At 38.7% G+C, this 23,431-nt stretch overlaps 1 protein-coding gene across 1 annotated transcript in view; it reads right to left on the bottom strand.

Annotated features, from left to right (window-relative positions):
• Positions 1–23,431, bottom strand: part of CPNE4 (copine 4) — a gene marked incomplete at its 3' end in the record, with an annotated part of 615,561 nt that overhangs the window by 527,445 nt on the left and 64,685 nt on the right. The gene's annotated exons all lie outside the window — the stretch shown is intronic.

Below are 23,431 nucleotides of genomic sequence, written 5' to 3'. Positions count from 1 at the left end.
TAGATTATAACTTATCCATACTATGCATCTGTGACAAAGGATAAAGTAGACTTATGGATGTTGATATAGAAAGACCTCTAAAATATATTGTTGGGTGGAAAAAGCTTAATAAGCTGTCACTATTAGTCTTTTTAAAAAAGAGAATGCTCTCTCTTCCTTTCACTCTTCTCTTTCCCTTTCCTATGTAACATTCAATCTTTGAAGTATTTGTAGAAGGATCACAAGTAATCCTAATTTTGGGGGGGAGACTCTTAAAAGTTCAAAATATGCAGTAAATTCTTGCTAAGTCTACCACCTAAATATTTACCTAGTTACAATTTGCTCGGTAAGTGAAAAACAATACCCTGCATACATGTAGAATTTAATTCATAAAGTGGTGGACATGTTGAGGGCAAAGAAGCTTCCATCCAAATCCAACATGATCATTCCTCGGAGTTGAAAACAAGGAAGAAAAAAGTTAATTAAGTATTTGCCCTGGATTCTTCTCCTTCATGTCTGATGAGCCAAGGAAATATTCCAGTATGTCTGAGAGACTGATATCAACACTGTCTTCCAGGAGGAAACTGAACAAAGTAGTTGCAGCCACACTCTCCACTGAAGCCAAGAGCTGCACAGAATCGTCGGAACCAGCTGATTTACATCAACGTGTCTTACATGTCGCCCGAGAGTAACCATGTATTCAGGACACAAATCACTAAATTTGGAAAATCACTGATCTGGAAGATGAAACCAATGATGCAGTTAAAGATATTACAAAATAACTCTTTCATCTTTCTGTCCTTGTTTGTTGAAATCAGCATATCTATCACTTCAACAGAAGCATCTGGGGTCAGGAGTCTGGGTTGGAAGGGAGATTTACTGTTATAGGGTTTAATTTTTTTATACTGTGACTATGGTTACTTTTCCAATTAAAAAATGATTCATATAAAAACAATCAAACAAATGAAAACCCAACATTGACAACAAAAACTTTGATAAAGTTCACCTAAGCTATTTTTATTTTTAGAGATCAGCCTATGTGTGGCCATTGGGGTCTGAGACACTCTAAGAAAAAGAATTTTTTTGGTTCTTTGTTTTTTTTTTTTTGTTTTTGTTTGTTGTTTTTTTTTTTTTTAAAGAAAGTGCAGGAGGAGAGTAGGAGAAGAAAAAAGAAAAAAGAAACCTGTCCCCCTGAAGTAGTCTCCTGAAATGAACATCACAATTGTATCCAGCATCCCAGGCTGTACAATATCCAAGAGAAAGAGTAATTAAGGGAAGCTCAAGGGGGAAAAAAGTCATATAAATGATCAAGGAAATTATTTCTGAGTTAGAGCCAAAGGAAATGACTTGGTTGTGTAATGGCTGGTGAAGGATTTGGCAATTGGCTTCTAAATGTCTGAAAGGAATAAACATCCAACACTAAAAAATTAATAGGTAATAAAGGAAAAACATTATCATTTCTGATAAACCTACTTTAGGTGAAACTTACTTCGTTCTTTTCCACAAAAGTCTTTGTAAAGTTAAAAATCAGCTATGAACTAATTCTATCCAGTATTCAAGGATCCTGGATTTCAAGTGAAGGAACCACAGTGAGAGGAGTATAGAGACAACAGTCTCCTGTTACTTACAAGAGCATGACAGCAGCAGAGACTCCACTGATAAGCTCCACTGTTCCCAGAATTTTAGTTTAATTGTTTAATAAGTTGATAAGTCCCGGGAAGTAATCTTCACCACATGGGCTGATGATTAATTCAAGCAAGATACCATTTTGTTGTAACAGCAATAACTAGACAGAGTAATAATTAGCTACAACAACACCTTCTCCTTTCAGGGCTGTGAAAAGTAGCACAAGTTAAGAGAAGCTCACACCTCAGTGAGGACCTGCAATTAAGGTGACATCCTGTGCTGAATAGCCAGTCAATCCATATTTAGCGATAAATCACCCAAGGAAGAAAACTTTTACCTCCTCCCTGATCTGCCACACGGAAACCACAGAGATGCCATTTAATTTCAGGCATCTCCTCTAGGTGGTTCTTTAAAATGTCCATCGTTTGATCATTGAAAGCCCTAGAAACTTTCTACATAAACATCCCTATGCTTCATTTACCAATGGAACTTATGAGATAAATTCTCTTATCACTAAGACATCCATTCAGATCTCTTAACAATTTCACTCATTTTAAACGAGTGAAAAGTCTTACATATATAACGTGATTTAATAAAAAACACTTGCAAAGATATAAATAAAGTGTCACAGAGATAAGAGTGAAAATACCAGAATTCAAAAGGGTCCAATCAGAAAAGGGAACCTTCCTACATTGTTGGTGGGAATGTAAATTGGTGCAGCCACAATGGAAAACATTATGGAGGTTCCTTAAAAAACTAAAAATAGAGTTGCCATATGGTCCAACAATCACACTCCTGGGCATGTACCCAGAGAAAACTCTAATTCAAAAAGATACATGCACTTCATGTTCATAGCAGCACTATTTACAATAGCCAAGACACAGAAGCAACCTAAACGTCCATAAATAAAGAAGATGTGGTATATATAGAGAGAGATATATAGAGATATAGATATATATATACACACACACACACACACACACACACATACACACACACACCCTGGAATATTACTCAGCCATAAAAAAGAATGAAATAATGTCATTTGCAGCAACATGGATGGACCTAGAGATTATCATACTAAGTGAAGTCAGACAGAGTAAGACAAATATCATATGATATCACTTGTAACTGGAATCTGAAAAAAATGATACAAATGAACTTATATACAAAACAGAAACAGACTGACAGACATAGAAAACAAATTTATAGTTACCAAAAGGGAAAGCGGGGGTAAGGATAAATTAGGAGTTGGGGATTAGCAAATACAAACTACTATACTACTATACATAAAACAGATAAACAACAAGGTCCTACTGTATAGCACAAGATATTTAATATCTTATAATAACATTATGGAAAATTATCTGAAAAAGAATATATATATGTAAAGCAATTATACTCCAATAAAGATGTTAAAAAAAAGAATATATATATATATATATGTCTAAATCACTGTGCTGTACACCAAAACCTTACACAACAATGTAAATCAACTATACTTCAATATCTTTAAAATGCTAAAAAAGTCAAAGGAGTCCAATCAATCTGCAGTTACTCATTGCACATATTCTATGTACTGGATGCAAACATATGCAGGTCCTTCTACTCAAAAAATCAAGTGTCAGGTTTAGAAAGTGAAGTCACATAAAAGGAGTAATTAGTTTATCAAATATAATTATTACAATTATTATAAATAACTTTTTATCCCCTTTGCCATGATTAGAGTTTATGGTTAAAGGAAGACTGTAACTTCCACTTTGTGTACTTTGTTGCCAGGATCATTGGTGGTCTATTATTAGTATTTGCTCATGTGAGTTGTTTGTTTGTTTTGTTTATGTATAAAAAATTCTATTGATAGAAAAAAGAGGAAAGACCCAGATTTATTTTCATATATATATATACAATACTCAATAAACTTCAAATTGGCTTATAATAAAACTATTATATATGTACTATATATGAAACTATCTAGAAATATTCTGCATACATTATCTTTATGGACACTCTGAAATTTATGCTTATGCTAAAGTTATAGATAATGCTGATTTGAGCAAACCATCTTAAAAAAGAAAAAGATGATATAATTATTTCCTAGTATCTTTAATTTGTGTCATCATTTTTGCTTTCTAAAGAATCTCACCAAAATTTTTTTTAAATTGAAACTAAAAATATTGTAACCACATTAATATTGAATAATATTTTTGGTGAGCATTAGATTTTCTAATTAAAAACCACTAACCTATAAATATCTAAATTTTCAGGTACTTAAGTTTAGAGTCTTGGGAATTAACTCTAGTTAACTCTAGCTTACTCCATATTTGTCTAAATTTATTTTTTTAAAAATAAAGAGATATAGTATTTTTTTTCTCTAACAGTTAAGTCCATCCTTAAAATGTATATAGTTTTGCACTCCAATTCAAAACACAGAATCTGATGTGATTACATTTATATCATACTGAGATTGTTTAATTGCTAGAATGCCACACTGCATCTTTAAAATATATACATATTATAAGTTCCTTGCTCCTATGTGGAGCTGCAAGAAAAAATTTACATTGGACAACCGAATTTATAGAAAAGGAGCTCTTTAAAGTTCAAAGCATGTAGTAAATTCTTGCAATTCCAAAGTCTTCCATCTAAATATTTACCTGGTTGAAATTTGTTCAGTAATTGAAAACCAATACCTTATATACCTGTAGAACTTACTTCGTAAAGTGATGGACATGTTGAGGGCAAAGAAGATTCCATCCAAATCCAAAATGATCATTCTTTGGATTTGAGAACAAAGGGGAATAAAGTTATATAAGCATTTGCCCTGGTTTCTTCTCCTTCATGTTTGAGGAGCCAAGGAAATATTCCAGGATGTCAGAGAGACAGATATCAACGCTGTTTTCTAGGAGAAATTGAACAAAGCCGTTGCAGCCACATTTTTCACTGAAGACAAGAACTGCACAGAATCCTTGGAACCATCTGATTTACATCAATGTGTCTAACGTGCCTCCAGAGAGTCACTATGTCTTCAGGTCACAAACTACTGCAATGCTGTGGATACAGGAAAAATACAAGGTAACTCCAAAGCCCTACAGGGAATTCAGGAATCCTGCCAAAAGAAACCAGAAGCACCTTGCTCTGGTGGTTGATGGAAACTTGGCCCCTCCAATACAGAGACCTCAGCATCTGAGACAACCCCTTCTCAAAGCACTATTCCCTGTGCTCCTCACCACAAGGAATTAACTAGGCAGGTAATTCTTCCCCTTCAGCAGAGACTCAGGGAAATTTTGCTCCTTTCAAGGCTACAAAAATAGTTTAAGTGACTGAGTCAAGACTCCACAAAAGTCTCCTAACTCCTCATCCTATGGTCTTTCTACTGAGCCATGCTGCCCCTAGACAAATCTATGCTTCAGCATATTAGAGCTGAACGGCTATATAGTACTGTTTCCCATCACTACAGGATGAAAAGTAAAACTGTACAAGGGTTTTCTGTGTGTATGTGTATGTGAGTGTGATTTTAATTCACACCAGCAGTAATGTTTGTGCCTACAAAAAGAAATTAAGCCATGAGACTATTTGTGACTAATACACCTAAAACAAACCTTAGGAGATGAACCAATGCTTCTCTGACTACACTATCCTGCCTTTCTCAGAGTAATGGATCAGAAAAACAACCTTCTGGTATAGGAAGCTTTCCCATACACAGCTACTACTATTGGATTGATGGATTAATACCACAGCTTCCTCTACCTTCTAATGGGACAAACCTGAGTTATATCTTCTACATTGTTTCTCCGATTCCCCAGTAAAATTAAGTTCCAATTGCTAACATGTAAATTTGCTTGACAAATGCACCCTTTATTGGTTTCCACCTCTTCCCTGTCTCCCTTTCCCACTCCTCACCCACCAATATTTCCCAATATCGCCTCTCAAACTACTTCCAGCCAAATCCTTGTCTCGGGGTCTGTTCCTGGGGACCCAGCCTATGACAATGAGTAAAGTTTGACTATGTGTCAGGTTTGAAGCCTCGTGCATTGCCTGTTTTTCCTTAATTAGTCCTCACAACAATTCCACAAAGGATTTTTCATTCATTTTACAGATGAAGAACACGAAACTTAGAGATGTTATAACTGGCCCACAGTCACCCAGTTAGGAGTAGAAGAGCCATGATTAAAGCACAGATCTATCTGACTTAAAAAGTCTTGTTTTTAACCACTAAGAATCATAAATCCTTTATCAGTGTTACCCCACAGGTTTACTTACAAAATGTCTGCAAAATATCTTGAATCACTTTGTAATCAGTGGCATTCAATGATCAATAGAAACCAGATAAGTCAAATGCTGGACAACCCTAAGAGAATACTAGATGCAATGAAAAACCTTAAGTGAGGTACAGTAATGAATGTTCTCACTGACCTCTGCTCTGTTATTCATGTACTGATGGCCTAAATAAGACCAGACAGTAGTGACCCTGGAAGCATGCATCTAAGGATTTCCAACTAAACTGGATGGAAGAAACACGATAATCATGCCCATCTTCTTATACTCCCAAAGCAGTGGATGCACTGCCAATATTACTTAAACATATGATTAATTGCCAAATGGTAAGTTAGGTGTTGGCAGAAGTGAAAGCTTGAGTGGATGATGGTAACCACTTTCTAACTACTTTGCCTATATTAAGGGAATATGTGATGCAAACCAACTCTCCAGGGGGAGACTGGGGAGGAAACAGAAACTGACTGGTAGTGTTTGCCCATTTCTGTGGTGTAAAGACTCCCATCATGGCCAATTTCAAATTACCAACATGTCATCCTTGAGTGCATAATTGGAAAGAGAAGCACAAAGTCTGCCTTCACAAGCCAGTATGAGCCAGCTCCAGCATACTACCGCTCCCGTGGGATGATGAAAAAACAAGCCAAAGGCTTAAGTGTGTCTTCTCTAGGTTCTAGAGAAGGTGGGAGATGAGAAAAGCAGTTAACTGAGAAAGCAGACAAAATCTGCTCTGGGTGAGATCTGCTTCATTCTGAGAGGTAATGACTGTTCTTTCCCAGCATGGATTAAAGAGGCAGGGAGCTCTGGTTGATATAGGATTTAAGGACATACAGAGAAGTGTTCAATTTTGGCTGCAAGTTAGAATCCCTTGAGGGTTTTTAAAAAATTCTGCTGCCTAGGCCTCACCCAAGGCCAATTAAATCAGCATCCGTGGGGGTGGTACCCAGGCACCAGTGGACATCAATGTGCCATCAGGGGTGAGAACAAAGGCTCCCTAGAAATGCTTCTCAAACTTGAACATGCAAGTTTTGTGGGTGGGTGTTTTGTGAAAATGCAGATTCTGAAAATGTTAAGTGAAAAAGAGTGGTACTTTACAAGTCCAAGAATGTAAAAAGCTAATAAGCTAATTAATAGAAAGAAGTAAGACTAGTGGTTACTTCTGAGAGAGTACTGACTGAAAACAGGAAGAAAGAAACCCTCTTGGGTGCTGGGAATGTTCTACCTCTGATCAGAAGTGGTAACACAGTTAATACATTAGGTTGTGCAGTTAAGTTTAGTACACTTTACATATTTTACTGTATATATGCTATACCTCAACAATTAAACAGTGGGCCTGGGGGGGAAATGCAGAACCTGATTTAGTAAGTCTGGGTGAGTCTTGAGATTCTAGATCTAATAAGCTCCCAAGCAATGTTGATGCTACTTGTCTGACTCTCAAGGCTCTCAGCTAGAGTCAGAGTGACTTAAAGTCAATGTGCTACAAATGTTTACCCAGTGTCCATGTATGCCAGGCATAGAGCTGGGCCCAGTTGTTATGAACGACAGGCCCATGGATGTCTCTCCGGCATATGCTGTCCTTGAAGACATCACAGTCTACTGAGGTCCAACAATTCATACAAAAAATTCACTCACTGAAAAAAATATCTCAGTGAGTCTCTGCCATATGCTATAAGCAGGTACCTGTTCCCCCTCCCCAGAGTTTATAGATATTAGACCAGAAAATGCTCATCCTAAATATTTACTCATCCTAACTGGCAAAAGTGTTATAAGACCAGGGTGAAACTGAGTTGCAGAAAGAAGGCCAGTGCGGTTGTAGAGTGAGGAGTGATGGTCAGCAGTAAGCAATGGGTTTGCTGACACAAGCAGAGGCCAGAGAAAACAGGGCTTGTGAGCCACAAGGATTCTGGTCTTTATCTGAGGAGCAATGGGAAGCCTTTGAAAGGTTTTAAGCTGGGGGATGGCATAATCAGATTTGCATTTTTAAAAAGATCACTCTAACTCCAGTGTGGAGAACCGTTAGAGGGGAGCCAGAGAGAAGGCTAGTCTAGTAGACCAAAGGAGAGGTGATTTTAACTTGGACAAGGGTGACAGCTGTTGAAACAGAGATGGTTTACAGATATTTATGTTGGAACATGGGTAGGTCTTCATGATAGATTGACTATGAGGGTGTCAAAGATGAGTCTGAGTCTTCTCGTTTGCACAACTCTAAAAATTGGGGTGTCATTTGAAAAGGTGGGGAACACTGTCCCTATTATTTTCATATATTCAAGGCTTTCCAGGATAATCCCAAATTCATGCAAATTTATTCTTTTCCAGTAAACATAGTTTACCAATATAAGACTTTTCCTAGAAATAAGTCCACAAAATTAAAAAAGAGCTTGACAACAATGGCATCTCTTTTCCATTGGTCAGCATAGCTCTTTCCCTATGTGACTGGCCTCACACAATCATGGATCACTGGAATGCCAGGTCCACTTATGTTTCATTGTGAATATAAAGCCCCCAAAACTTAAAAACTTGATCCAAATAATCCTTCTCTTTGTGTCTCCCTTCCTTCTTCTCTTTAGCACTCATAAACCAATAGCTGACTACTGTATATGGAGACACATGCTTAGGAAATTGTTTATAATTGTGTGCTCTGCTGGCTTGCAATGTGTTAAATTTACTTCCCAGAGTAATGTATTTTTTTACATGTAAAACAGTGCAGTTTTTCTCCAGCTTCATTGAGGTACACATGACATAAAAATTGTACATATTTAAAGCATACAGCATGCATTTTTAAAGTACATTCGGAGCCCACTTCCTGGATGACAGCAGGTACCTTGCAAAGGTCATAATGACCATGACTTCTAGGAGAGAAGCTGCAGACCTGAGTACATTACTGTGCACCCACTTTTGGTGACTATTGAGATCAGATTCAACACAAAAACATGGGAGTTTAGAGTTGACTGTGGTCCCTATAGGTCAACTAAATGGCCCTAAAAGCACACAGGCTTGTTTCAGGCACAAAATGCTGCTCTGGAATATAAAATGTTGTTTCCATCAATCATTGTGGGTGCAGCACCAGAGGCTTTGGCTACAAATACACTTATCTTAAAAATACTTCTTGAGCACCAACAATGGCCAAAACACAGTGCAAATTTGGGGACCCATAAACCAAGAGTCCTATCCTCATTGGAAATGTAATTTGCCAGGTAGACAGACACGGTAAGAAGAACAGATAATCCAAACAGAATGAAGTTAGTGCTAAGAAGAGAGGGAGGCAATTTTTGTGAAAGACAGAGGAATGATACATTTTCTCTTATAGGAAAAGTATTATGAAGACAATGAAATTTGACGTAGTGGTGGCTGAGAAACAAAACTTCAACAGGCAGAGAAAGCCTGTCCAGCCTAAGATAATACCATGTCAAAAGCATCGAGAAGCAAAACTGCACTTAGATTTTGGGAAACAGGTGGTAGTCTGTTGTGAAGTTCGGTTGCCCTGGAGCGGGTAGGATTAGACTAAGCATGGAAGGTGCAGAATCCTGGGCAAAAGAGGCTGACATGTAATGCATGGGGCTCTAGGAAGACATTGAAGGTTCTGGAGCACAAGGGCTGTCGGATAATGGGAATAACACAAATATTGAATTATTGTGAATTTTTAGTCAAAGTCCATATTCTCTCCAGTTGAACTGTGATGCTCATGGTTTCACTGATAACTTTGTATACAAAAGAGACATTTAAAAATCACACATCTTCATTTATCATTTTCTGCTTATCATACAAGCCTCTAGAGACATATGACTACATCTCCAAGAGAAAAAAATTATCTATATTCAGGTTTCTTAAAGAAAAGACAAGCATCCATAGATTTTATTTTGTAAAAGAAGAATTTCAATATCTAAATTGTGATTGTACATGCCATAGAAAGGTTTTTTTTCTGTTTTGGGTTTTTTTTTCCCTAAATACTTCTCAGTTCAAGGGCTAAGGTGAGTTTTGAGTTTTATCCAAATCGCCATTATTGAACAGAGGGAGAATAAATGTTATACATGTGGAGCAAATGTTGTTTTAAGTTCTTTTTCCCTTTAAAATCACCCAGCAAATACAATAACAATTATTCAAAGCTTTTCAAAGACATATCCAATGAAATATGTAACAGAAATGTTACTTGACTTTATAACATGATGCCAATACAGAATGAAATATGAAAAGAGTTGAGCTTCTTATTTTCTTTGATCTCTTATAATAAATATCTGATTTGGAAACTTATATTTCAAAAATGGATTCAAAAAATCACTAGTGACCCTTTCTCTTTTGCTCCTAGTGTAATTTATTTGTCTGGGCTATTCATTGATAAAAGATAGAAAAGGAGTATATGGGAGGCTGAAAAGCTGATGGAGGATAAAGCACATGGCAGGGCTGGAAAAAGTTCCCGACAATGGCTCTGCAGAGCTGTAAGGGACTGCATGGCCGTGTATTAAGAGGTGGTGTGTCCACACAAAAATGTCTGCTCTCTTCCACCTCAGTGATGTGAAAGTATCACAGGTGGTGCTACAGTTCTGAAGGGGGAATACATTTGCTGTTTCCTTTGTTATGTGAAGCTAAGTAGATTGACACACAACACCCAGGTTCAGTACCTTTTTAAAGTTAGGGCCCAGGAAACCTGTGATTTTTATTTCATGTTCAGCAACCTTTTGAAAAGGCAAAAGACAGTCACAAGAAATGCTGTTAATTAGAGTTATTCAAGCATGGGTTGCCTGGGCAGAAGACACCCCTGTTTTGTGGCAGGAATGGTAGGAGACGGCGTAGTTCAGAGAGTGGTGAGCCAGAGGTCTGGCCGTCATTGGCATGACTTTGTCTGAAGTGGGGGTGCCTGGGTAGATGCTGACATCTCAAGTACCTCAGAAGCAGAAACAAAACCCTTTGGGTAGAGGATGAGCCCTAGAAAGTTTCTAATCCACAGAGGAGAGTCTCTTTTTTGCAGTAACTGAAAAAAATCACCTGAAGATATGTTAATAGGCAATGCGCCCTCAATTTAAGACACCACTCTTAGATCTGCTTTAATTATTGCTTGAAATAACATTCCTAGCTTTAAAAGAACCAGTAAGGCACTCTTATTCAACAATCATACTAGCGATCTTTGCTAGTGCAAAAATTCCAGAAAGGAGAAATAAAAGGCATACAGATTAGAATGAAAGAAATAATGCTGTCTCTATCCTTGGGCAAAGTGACTATCTACGTAGGAAATCCCAAATGTCTGCAAAAACGCTATTGGTACTAATAGTGAGCTTAGCAAATTGCAGATACAAAGACAATATACAAAAAACAATAGCATGTCTATATACTAGCCATGGAATGGAAGATTAACATTTTTTAAAAAGTACTATTTACAGTGGCACCAAAAACATGAAATTTAAATCTAACTCCTTGCTTCTCAAAGTGTAGTTTCAGACCAGAAGCAGTGGCACTATCTGGTAGCCCTGTCCAACCAGAACCTGCATTAACAACACGCGCTGGCAATTCAATCCACGTACACACTAAAGTTTAAGAAGCACTGCGTTTGTGTGACTTTCACCTTCAGCGCTTCCCCAAACAAATCACCCTTATCCAAAGTCTTTTCCCTTATTTAGCAGCAAAGTGCATGCAAAGGAAACAATTAAATTATTTCAAAGATGTGTTTATTTCTTTGGGAGAGCCCTGTGTAATGGGCCCTAAAGCCATCTCTAAGGTCTGAATAAACTAAAGCAAGTAATTAGCTTAATTAACACCTACTCCTCCCAAAGGACCTAAACTTTGAGAGAGTAGCATATGGGAGCGGGGAGATAAACAGATGAAAACATTTTTTCTATAATGAAACTCATTTTAGAAAAAAGCAGCTAATCAATGTTAAAAGAGAAGAAGGGATTTAACCAAAAACACATGCTGCCAAATGATTTTTTTAATAAAAATGTAAGTCTACTGCCCTCCTTGCTGTTCAGCTTTTAAGATGCCACTCACCCTTCCCTCCTACCTCACTGAGTAATTTCCCCTAAGGTAGTTTTTAATTTTTTATCTGTTCTCAAAGCAGAATTTACACACACACACACACAGCTGTTCTTTTGAGGGAGTTCCAACACATGACTATTTTCCAGGTTGAGCCGGGTCTGAGATATTTCTGTAAAATTACCAATAGTTTCCTTAGGTTTGTGTGTGTGTTTTATTTGTAAATCCAGTACCCAGGCCTTTTCTCCTCACGGGTCTCTGAACGATACCTCTCCCTTCAAGGTTCTGTAGAGGCCCTTGGCCTCCCATAAAAGGCTCTGTAGACTTCATCCAGGTTGAAAATGCTCCTTGACTTTCCTTCAGAAAGTCTATTTACAAAGCAGCAGAGCAGGGTGTGGCATAATGGATCCTGATGCCCACGCTTTCTTGACGACATCAGCAAGATGTTTCAGGGTAAGAGAAGATACCATAAAATTAGACCATTCTGGAAGGAGCCCAAGTCTCTGGAAAGCTGAAGAAGAACTTGTACAATGAGGGGAGCCAGTGAGAACCATTCAGCTCAGCGACTGCCAACCTCCTTTGTGGACCCATTCCTGAGACATCAACTGAGCTTTCTGAGCACTTACTATTAAATAGTCCCACAAGCCATCACCTCAACAATATCTCTAAGAGAATCGCAATTCCCCACTTCACCATATTTAATAAGCAAGGACTCAAAATTTATATTTGATAATGTAAATGAAATATTACAGAGAAACATTCTACGAACCACTGGTCAGTAAACTCTGTCACTTCCACATGTGTTATAGTTGGGACTCCAGGGCTCATGCCGCTGAATGTGGGAGAAGTGTCGTTCCCGTCCAACATCTGACATTCATTAGCATGCTCCATTTTTTAATACACTGTTGACCAAATCAAACAGCTTTCTCCCCACTGAAAGAAATTGACTGTTACTCATCCATTTGTACAGGACACCACAAAGTGCTCTCTGTGTTTTGAAGGAATTAAGTGCCTGATTTAATCCACGTGTCTTCCTCTGGAGTTTTAATTATTCATTTCTCCATGAGAGCAAAAGGTTGGACGCCTCGGGTTATTTATAGCTGGGCGACTGTGGAAGAACACAGAGTAGGAGGAGAGAGAAGAGAACCAGAGGAGAAATTCCATTAAAAATAAAGTGAACTCAGGCAGGAACGCAGGAGGGCTTGAGACGAGAAAGTCAACAAGCAGGAGGGAAAGGAATTGGTGCACGAGGTGAAGGCAGAAGAAGATGAACTAGAAGGCTTCAGTCATCACCTCTCAGCTCAGCCAGCACCTGCCTGCAGAGCCCGGGTGTGATCTGATCAGATCTGTCAGGTGGGTTATGTATGAAAGAAGCTCTCATCAGTTCATAATGACTGGGGCATCCCCAGCCTCCTGGGAGTTCACTCTCACAGCTGTACAAGGCATGATCTGGTTTCTGAGTTAGAAGGCGGGATAATGAAGCCAAGGCCACATCTCTTCGGAAAAGTGTCTTCTTGTCCAGAAATGGAACAGCCTGAATTTCAGGAGACCTGGAGAGTTTGCACTAGCATTCTTGAAATATTCTAAAATGTACAAAGCACCTGCTTCAAGAATGATGGGGACCTAATGTTGGTGATGAGATTGACTGGGTTACACAAAGAACTCTTAAATGGAAATAATAATACAGGGAGAACTCTGGGGTAAGGGGGGTCACCATCAGTGTAGACACTGGCATTATGACCGGAAACGCCTGCAACTCAAGTATGGTTAAGAGTCCCTCTCTCTACCCTGGTTCCAATGCAACCTATTTTCACATCAAGGTCTCTGGATTCTAGCATGCCTCCAACTATCTAATTTGCCTGCCTGAAAAAAATTTCCCTGGATATTAAGTCTGTTTTTAACCAACAGTGGAAAGGGCAGGACACTCAGGAATAAAATTTTCAGAAATTCTAACAGCTACTGTTAGCCTAAAGACTGAAACAAATTTTACAGATCAGATTCTGCCCAAACAGTTCCCCTCCCCGACCCAGTCTCCAATGCACAAAGGGGTCTTCACATCTGAATATGCTTAAGGCTACAAGCAGGAGCCAGGAGGGGACTCATGAGAAACGGTCCACTTGAGGGTGTAGCGTCTCATATTCATTTAGTCTTCCCTTATCTGGAAGCGATGTGACCTTGATAAAGTCCCTAAAATTCTCTGTGCCTTATTTTTCTTTATTTATATGAATAAAAATGAAAGATCTGGCCTAGAAGAGAGAAAATGTGCATATTTATAGATAAAAATAACCAAAGCTTCAAGGACCCATAGCCAGGATTAGTGGAACTAACATACAGCCCAATATCTTTGATTTTAAGCACAGAGCCAGAGCTTATTTTTTTAATTGAAGTATAGTTGCTGTACAATATTAGCCAGAGCTTCTTTTATTACATGCAATATGGAGAACATTTCTACAGATAGGGAAGTCCTTTCTAGGTGGAATGTCCAGTATGGTCACAGGTATGAATATAAAAAAAAAATTAGGTTAATGACAATAAAGTGGTGAGACTTGACAGGAACTTGAATGCTAAGCCAGGGTGTTAACATACATGATCTTTCAAGCAGCAGAGAAGGGCAGAAGTTTCTGAGGAAGAGAGTGACTTAATGAGAATGTGTTTCATGAAAAGCGATTTAAATTTCTAGAGTAACAGTGATATCAGTGACAGAAGTAGGAACATTAAGAAAACAGCCATTTTTGAAATGACATTTTGAATTTCATTTGTTGCCTTTTGAATCTGAAAAATGAGTAAGCCCTACAGAGGGAAACTTCTTTTTGGAAATTTGAGATATTGAAAATAGAGGAAAAGGTCATGCCTAGAAATATCAATTTAGTAATCACATGAGTATATGTCATTATTGAAACTGAGAGAATAGCTAGACTTTTCATCAGTTCGGGACCTTCAGGTGCAAGCAACAGGAACCCATTCAAGGCTATTTAAGAAAGAAATGTATTACAAGGATATGAAATAGATCACAGAAGTAAAGGACTTCCTCTCCTCAACTAAACTGGAAGGATGATTAGACTGGAAACCAGACCTGTGTTCTTGTCCTGACTTTTGCACTCATTCCCTATGAAGCCTTGGTTAACTTTCTTTTTTTTTTTTTTTTTTTTTTTTTTGTGGTACGCGGGCCTCTCACTGTTGTGGCCTCTCCCGTTGCGGAGCACAGGCTCCGGACGCTCAGGCTCCGGACGCTCAGGCTCAGCGGCCATGGCTCACAGGCCCAGCCGCTCCACGGCATGTGGGATCTTCCCGCACCGGGGCACGAACCCGTGTCCCCTGCATCGGCAGGCGGACTCTCAACCACTGCGCCACCAGGGAAGCCCTTGGTTAACTTTCTTGATACTCCTTAGTTTCCTGGTCTCTGTAAAGTAGTAGGTAGGACCGGATGATACAGAAGAGCCATTTTCAGTATGGAATTCTCAAATATTTCTATTTTCAAGAATTGTCTTCAGTGATACTGGGAAAGAATTTCCCAGGAAGGAATGGTAAGGTTTGGGAGAAAATGCAATCAAAAGACTTTTTCTATAGTGAGAATATCAGTGGGAGTGCCCACTAGTCTTCTGACTCAATAGATCAGTTAGCATTTCTATATCATGTAGTCTCAAGCTAGGAATAATCTCTTTTCAGAGAATTCAACATCAGATATAAAAATCCAGATTTTCCATAGATGTTATTTCTACTATGTTCTAGATTCTAGAGTTGCAGATGACAAGTCTGATGCTAGTCTTGCTGTTTGAAACGTTTTGATTTTAGAAATCCAGATATGTTTCTTTTTTAATTAATCCTGCTCAGAACTCAGTGAGGGCCTTCAATTTATAGACTTGTTTTTTTTCAAAGTAAGGAAATTTTATCATTTTTAAAAATAACTGCCTTTCTACCACGTGTTCTTTTGTGGACCTTCTGGAATGCCTAGTGAGGATCTCAGACCTCTGGGTCTTTTGGCATCCCTCCTTATTTTCATATTTGTATATCCTTACCCTCTACGTTGAAATATTTCTTCTCAATCATCTTCCAAGCCACTCTTTTAGTTCTTAACAGCAATTATTCACTCTTTCAGTTGAACTACTACATTTTTAATTAAAAAATAATAATTTTAAACCCAATAACTTTTTTATGCAGTAAGAAAATCTTCTTAAATACTCTTATTATTATCATTATCATTGGTCAGCTTGTATCTCTAGTGGCTCAGTTTCACTAGGCAACATCTGCTGTCCCCCTCCCTATGGTTGCACTATTATTTCCTCTGGCAAATCATGACTTACAATCTTTCCACACTCCTTCCACCTTCCAGCAATCAAGTAAGCGTCACCCTAGGTGGTAGGAGACTTGCAAATAGTGGGAAGTGCAGCTGTCACTGGGGGCCAGTGAAACACTGGTCCATTTTCTATTCCTTCTCCCTGAGAAAGCCTCTGCATACAGACCTCCTGAGTTGCAAGACTTGGTTGTCTCCTCGACTTGAGGATTTGAGGATTTCATCCCATCCAATTAACTCCCTGGCAGTTACTCAGGGTCCAGGAAGATCCATCAGGCCCATCATCAAAGACTACACTTGGACTCCCTCCTTAAGGAAATCCTGTCATCTCTCCTATGCCCATCCCTAACCACTTTTTTCCCCTGGCCGTTACTCAGGGTCCAGGAAGATCCATCAGGCCCATCATCAAAGACTACACTTGGACTCCCTCCTTAAGGAGATCCTGTCATCTCTCCTATGTCCATCCCTAACCACTTTTTTCCCCTGGCCGTTACTCAGGGTCCAGGAAGATCCATCAGGCCCATCATCAAAGACTACACTTGGACTCCCTCCTTAAGGAGATCCTGTCATCTCTCCTATGTCCATCCCTAACCACTTTTTTCCCCTGGCCTCTCAGCCTCTGTATTTCCTAGAACCTATCTGGCCCAAAGGGGAATAAAGTCCAGAGCTTGCTCTCTTATCCAGAAATCCCAGGAAAAGTGGCCTCAATAATACCTCCAGTGTCAATCCCATCTGCAACTTGGCACAGTAGTAGATAATTTGGAGTCAAGAGGGATTGACATGAAGGATACACCTTCAGGCTGCATCTTCCCAGAATCCCTTACCTCAAAGTGTCCCTTGAACTCAAATGCTGTTTAAGTGCAACTAAAAGTCCAAGTTTCTAAAGCATATAACATAGGGTGTTATATTTTCTGTATTTTCATATTACAGAAAAACTCAGTTTTGCAAAATGTTACATTACAGAGTAGCTAGCACCTCCTTAGAATTACAATAGCTTGATGTTTTAAAAAAAATAACCTGAAGAATGCTTGGTCTTTCGTGGTTATGCCTAGTGCAGAAAGAGAAGCCCACATATGATTCCCCTCTTCCTTCATCAAGCTGCTCTAGATTGTCTTGATGCTATCATTTTCCTTTCCCTCAAACCAAGGAATTTACCAGAAATGGTTAGGTTCAATTTGGGCACTGAGCAAGGCCTTAATATATGGATCCAGTTCTTTCTGAGAGAGGAATAAACAGTGAAAGGCACAGTGGAAGTTGGCTGCTTGAGTTTGGTCTCCAAATAAGCAGATTCTTTGCTGGGCACTGTGATAGGGCCAGGGCTGAGGGGGTGGCATTGTTGTGTGGACTATGCACAACTTCAACCATAACTTCCGCCTCACCTCTTTTCATACCTCTGCCTATACTACTCAGGACACAAGTACACCAGTGGCCAAGGCAGAGAGAAGCTGATGCTGGGAGGATTCTCCTCCAATGTCCGCACTTGTTGTCCATTTCTTTTGTGGAGTATTGGAAGATACGAGGACCCCTTCTCAACTCACAGGATGGGCAGGTCCTTTGCTTCCAGATAGTACAAGGTCAGCTGACCTGAGAAAGGAAGAACCTGGAGGTAGATGTCATCAGGAATTCTTCCTTTCTTGTCCCTCTCTACCACTCCAGGACTCTAAGAGCATAAAATGCTGACTTTTCCTTCCTTTGAAATTCAAAGATCTATTTCTGTGGCTGCAGGTATCCAAGATGACAATTCCTGAGCCAGACAAGAAATCCATGTCCAGTTGCCAACCCCACCCGACTAACTGCCCTGGTAAGGTAAGTGCTTCCTCTTTCACCCTTACCCCCTGAATCAGGATAACTGCTAGTAACTAAATTTGGAGAAATACATTTTAGCACCATTAAACACCAGGTTAATGAGCCAATCTGTTCACAACAGTTTACAAGTGTGTTTTCCATTTTGCCACCAGCAACTTCCCCCTGAATATCAAGGCAGAGGGCAGATGCCTCACATTTGCAGCTGTGACACATTTTTACCCAGGTTTTGAACATGTTTAAGGAATTGAATTAACTGCCTTCATATGACAAGGCAGGAAAGAAGGCATTTTCCAGAGTGGCATTTTCTTAAGAGTTTCTGATCTACCAAAGAACTGTTATCATCTGCTCACCCCTCAAATAGATAGTGTGCACTTGTTATATGTTGAGTACCGAGGATAAAACAATGAGTAAGCTGGACGGGCCTAGAAGTTAGGAATTTAATGTATTCATTCCTGTATTCACTTCTTCATCAAATGTTTATTGACTATCTACTACATACAATGCCATTTCTGACTGCAGAATTATCTAAAACTATCAAAGATTAAACTGTCATTGAGCACTTTATAGAATGAAAAAAGTAAAGCAGAGAGACCCTATCCGTAGCTTACATTAGGTGAAAACAAAATTATCAGAGGACAAGAAATTCTATGCAGATTATTATGAAAGAGTCATGTGCTGAAGAGGGACTAGGTGATTACTTTAGAACAGGAGGTCAGGGAAGGCTATGATTTGAGTGATACAAAAGAGGCAGTTACATATAATAAGGGGCAAAAGTATTTCATACACAGAGAACAGCATTCCAAACACAGGAAAGAGCTGGTGCCAGGCCATAAGGCGGGGAAAAGCTTGGTATGTCTGAGGATGAAAAAGGATTTCTATGACCCAGAAATCTCATCCGAGGTGTCTGTCCAAGGTGAAGAAGATAGCTTTGTACACAAACATACGTGGATAGCAGCCACATATGTCACAACATCCAGCAGCTAGGGCAAGACAAAGTGTGGAATTCTACTCAGCCATGAAAAGGAATGAGTTTGTAAGAACACAGATAAACCTTAGGAACACTGTGTTTAGTGAGCAAGCCTTATGCAAAAGACAGTATGTGCAGCATTCCATTTATATGATGAACTCTAGTTCAATACATTTTGAGTAATTAGGTAGAAATGTACTGATGTCTTCATTTTATTTATTTATTTATTTTTTTGGCTGCCATGCAGCTTGTGGGATCTTAGTTCCCCGGGCCCTCGGCAGCGAAAGCATGGAGTTCTAACCATTGGACCACCACGGAGTTCCCTATCACTGTTTTATTTATTTACTTATTTATTTAGCCAGGCTGCATGGCATGCAGGATCTTAGTTCCCCAACCAGGGATCAAACCCATGCCCCTGCAGTGGAAGCACGGAGTCTTAACCACTGGACCACCAGGGAAGTCCCTTCATTTTACTTTTAAATGCACCAAAATATAAGATGGATTAACAGAAGAGTGAACAAACGAATAGATTATGTGATAATGCAATTAAACTAAATGTTTTAACAGTAGAACCAAATTGGTGGGTACACAGGTATTTTTTTTTTATGCATAGAATATCTCTTTTTTATTTTTTATTTTTTTATTAGTTTCTGCTTTATAACAAAGTGAATCAGTCATACATATACATCTGTTCCCACATCCCTCCCCTCTTGCGTCTCCCTCCCTCCAACCCTCCCGATCCCACCCCTCCAGACAGTCACAAAGCACCCGGCTGATCTCCCTGTGCTCTGTGGCTGCTTCCCACTATCTATCTACTTTACGTTTGGTAGTGTATATATGTCCATGCCTCTCTTTCACTTTGTCACAGCTTACCCTTCCCCCTCCCCATATCCTCAAGTCCATTCTCAAGTAGGTCTGTGTCTTTATTTCTGTCTTACCCCTATGTTCTTCATGACATTTTTTTTTTCTTAAATTCCATATATATGTGTCAGCATACGGTATTTGTCTTTCTCTTTCTGACTTACTTCACTCTGTATGACAGACTCTAGGTCCATCCACCTCATTACAAATAGCTCAATTTCATTTCTTTTTATGGCTGAGTAATATTCCATTGTATATATGTGCCACATCTTCTTTACCCATTCATCCGATGATGGACATTTAGGTTGTTTCCAGCTCCAGGCTATTCTGAATAGAGCTGCAATGAACATTTTGGTACATGTCTCTTTTTGAATTATGGTTTTCTCAGGGTATATGCCCAGTAGTGGGATTGCTGGGTCATATGGTAGTTCTATTTGTAGTTTTTTAAGGAACCTCCATACCGTTCTACATAGTGGCTGTACCAATTCACATTCCCACCAGCAGTGCACGAGGGTTCCCTTTTTTCCACACCCTCTCCAGCATTTATTGTTTCTAGATTTTTTGATGATGACCATTCTGACTGGTGTGAGAGGATATCTCATTGTAGTTTTGATTTGCATTTCTCTAATGAGTAAAGATGTTGAGCATCCTTTCATGTGTTTGTTGGCAGTCTGTATATCTTCTGTGGAGAAATGTCTATTTAGGTCTTCTGCCCATTTTTGGATTGGGTTGTTTCTTTTTTTGCTATTGAGCTGCATGAGCTGCTTATAAATTTTGGAGATTAATCCTTTGTCAGTTGCTTCATTTGCAAATATTTTCTCCCATTCTGAGGGTTGCCTTTTGGTCTTGTTTATGGTTTCCTTTGCTGTGCAAAAGCTTTTAAGTTTCATTAGGTCCCATGTGTTTATTTTTGTCTTTATTTCCATTTCTCTAGGAGGTGGGTCAAAAAGGATCTTGCTGTGATTTATGTCATAGAGTGTTCTGCCTATGTTTTCCTCTAAGAGTTTGATAGTGTCTGGCCTTACATTTAGGTCTTTAATCCATTTTGAGCTTACTTTTGTGTATGGTGTTAGGGAGTGATCTAATCTCATACTTTTACATGTCCCGGTCCAGTTTTCCCAGCACCACTTATTGAAGAGACTGTCCTTTCTCCACTGTACATTCCTGCCTCCTTTATCAAAGATAAGGTGACCATATGTCCATGGGTTTATCTCTGGGCTTTCTATCCTGTTCCATTGATCTATCTTTCTGTTTTTGTGCCAGTACCATACTGTCTTGATTACTGTAGCTTTGTAGTATAGTCTGAAGTCAGGGAGCTTGATTCCTCCAGCTCCATTTTTCGTTCTCAAAATTGCTTTGGCTATTCGGGGTCTTTTGTGTTTCCATACAAATTGTGAAATTTTTTGTTCTAGTTCTGTGAAAAATGCCAGTGGTAGTTTGATAGGGATTGCATTGAATCTGTAGATTGCTTTGGGTAGTAGAGTCATTTTCACAATATTGATTCTTCCAATCCAGGAGCATGGTACATCTCTCCATCTATTTGTATCATCTTTAATTTCTTTCATCAGTGTCTTATAATTTTCTGCACACAGGTCTTTTGTCTCCTTAGGTAGGTTTATTCCTAGATATTTTATTCTTTTTGTTGCAATGGTAAATGGGAGTGTTTCCTTGATTTCACTTTCAGATTTTTCATCATTAGTATATAGGAATGCCACAGATTTCTGTGCATTAATTTTGTATCCTGCAACTTTACCAAATTCATTGATTAGCTCTAGTAGTTTTCTGGTAGCATCTTTAGGATTCTCTATGTATAGTATCATGTCATCTGCAAACAGTGACAGCTTTACTTCTTCTTTTCCGATTTGGATTCCTTTTATTTCCTTTTCTTCTCTGATTGCTGTGGCTAAAACTTCCAAAACTATGTTGAATAAGAGTGGTGAGAGTGGGCAACCTTGTCTTGTTCCTGACTTCAGTGGAAATGGTTTCAGTTTTTCACCATTGAGGACGATGCTGGCTGTGGGTTTGTCATATATGGCCTTTATTATGTTGAGGAAAGTTCCCTCTATGCCTACTTTCTGCAGGGTTTTTATCATAAATGGGTGTTGAATTTTGTCGAAAGCTTTCTCTGCATCTATTGAGATGATCATATGGCTTTTCTCCTTCAATTTGTTAATATGGTGTATCACGTTGATTGATTTGCGTATATTGAAGAATCCTTGCATTCCTGGAATAAACCCCACTTGATCATGGTGTATGATCCTTTTAATGTGCTGTTGGATTCTGTTTGCTAGTGTTTTGTTGAGGATTTTTGCATCTATGTTCATCAGTGATATTGGCCTGTAGTTTTCTTTCTTTGTTACATCCTTGTCTGGTTTTGGTATCAGGGTGATGGTGGCCTCGTAGAATGAGTTTGGGAGTGTTCCTCCCTCTGCTATATTTTGGAAGAGTTTGAGAAGGATAGGTGTTAGCTCTTCTCTAAATGCTTGATAGAATTCGCCTGTGAAGCCATCTGGTCCTGGGCTTTTGTTTGTTGGAAGATTTTTAATCACAGTTTCAATTTCAGTGCTTGGGATTGGTCTGTTCATATTTTCTATTTCTTCCTGATTCAGTCTTGGCAGGTTGTGCATTTCTAAGAATTTGTCCATTTCTTCCAGGTTGTCCATTTTATTGGCATAGAGTTGCTTGTAATAATCTCTCATGATCTTTTGTATTTCTGCAGTGTCAGTTGTTACTTCTCCTTTTTCATTTCTCATTCTATTGATTTGAGTCTTCTCCCTTTTTTTCTTGATGAGTCTGGCTAATGGTTTATCAATTTTGTTTATCTTCTCAAAGAACCAGCTTTTAGTTTTATTGATCTTTGTTATCATTTCCTTCATTTCTTTTTTATTTATTTCTGATCTGATTTTCATGATTTCTTTCCTTCTGCTAACTTTGGGATGTTTTTGTTCTTCTTTCTCTAATTGCTTTAGGTGCAAGGTTAGGTTGTTTATTCGAGATGTTTCCTGTTTCTTAAAGTGGGATTGTATTGCTATAAACTTCCCTCTTAGAACTGCTTTTGCTGCATCCCATAGGTTTTGGGTCATCGTGTCTCCATTGTCATTTGTTTCTAGGTATTTTTTAATTTCCTGTTTGATTTCTTCAGTGATCACTTCGTTATTAAGTAGTGTATTGTTTAGCCTCCATGTGTTTGTATTTTTTACACCTCTTTTCCTGTAATTGATATCTAGTCTCATAGCATTGTGGTCAGAAAAGATACTTGATACAATTTCAATTTTCTTAAATTTACCAAGGCTTGATTTGTGACCCAAGATATGATCTATCCTGGAGAATGTTCCATGAGCACTTGAGAAAAATGTGTATTCTGTTGTTTTTGGATGGAATGTCCTATAAATATCAATTAAGTCCATCTTGTTTAATGTATCATTTAAAGCTTGTGTTTCCTTATTTATTTTCATTTTGGATGATCTGTCCATTGGTGAAAGTGGGGTGTTAAAGTCCCCTACTATGATTGTGTTACTGTCGATTTCTCCTTTTATGGCTGTTAGTATTTGCCTTATGTATTGAGGTGCTCCTACGTTTGGTGCATAAATATTTACAATTGTTATATCTTCTTCTTGGATCAATCCCTTGATCAATATGTAGTGTCCTTCTTTGTCTCTTCTAGTACTCTTTAT

Source organism: Hyperoodon ampullatus (assembly GCF_949752795.1).
Source record: "Hyperoodon ampullatus genome assembly, chromosome: 5".
NCBI classification, from domain to species: domain Eukaryota; kingdom Metazoa; phylum Chordata; class Mammalia; order Artiodactyla; family Ziphiidae; genus Hyperoodon; species Hyperoodon ampullatus.
The sequence above is the reverse complement of the archived record's forward strand: the minus strand, read 5'-3'. Positions and strand labels throughout refer to the sequence as shown.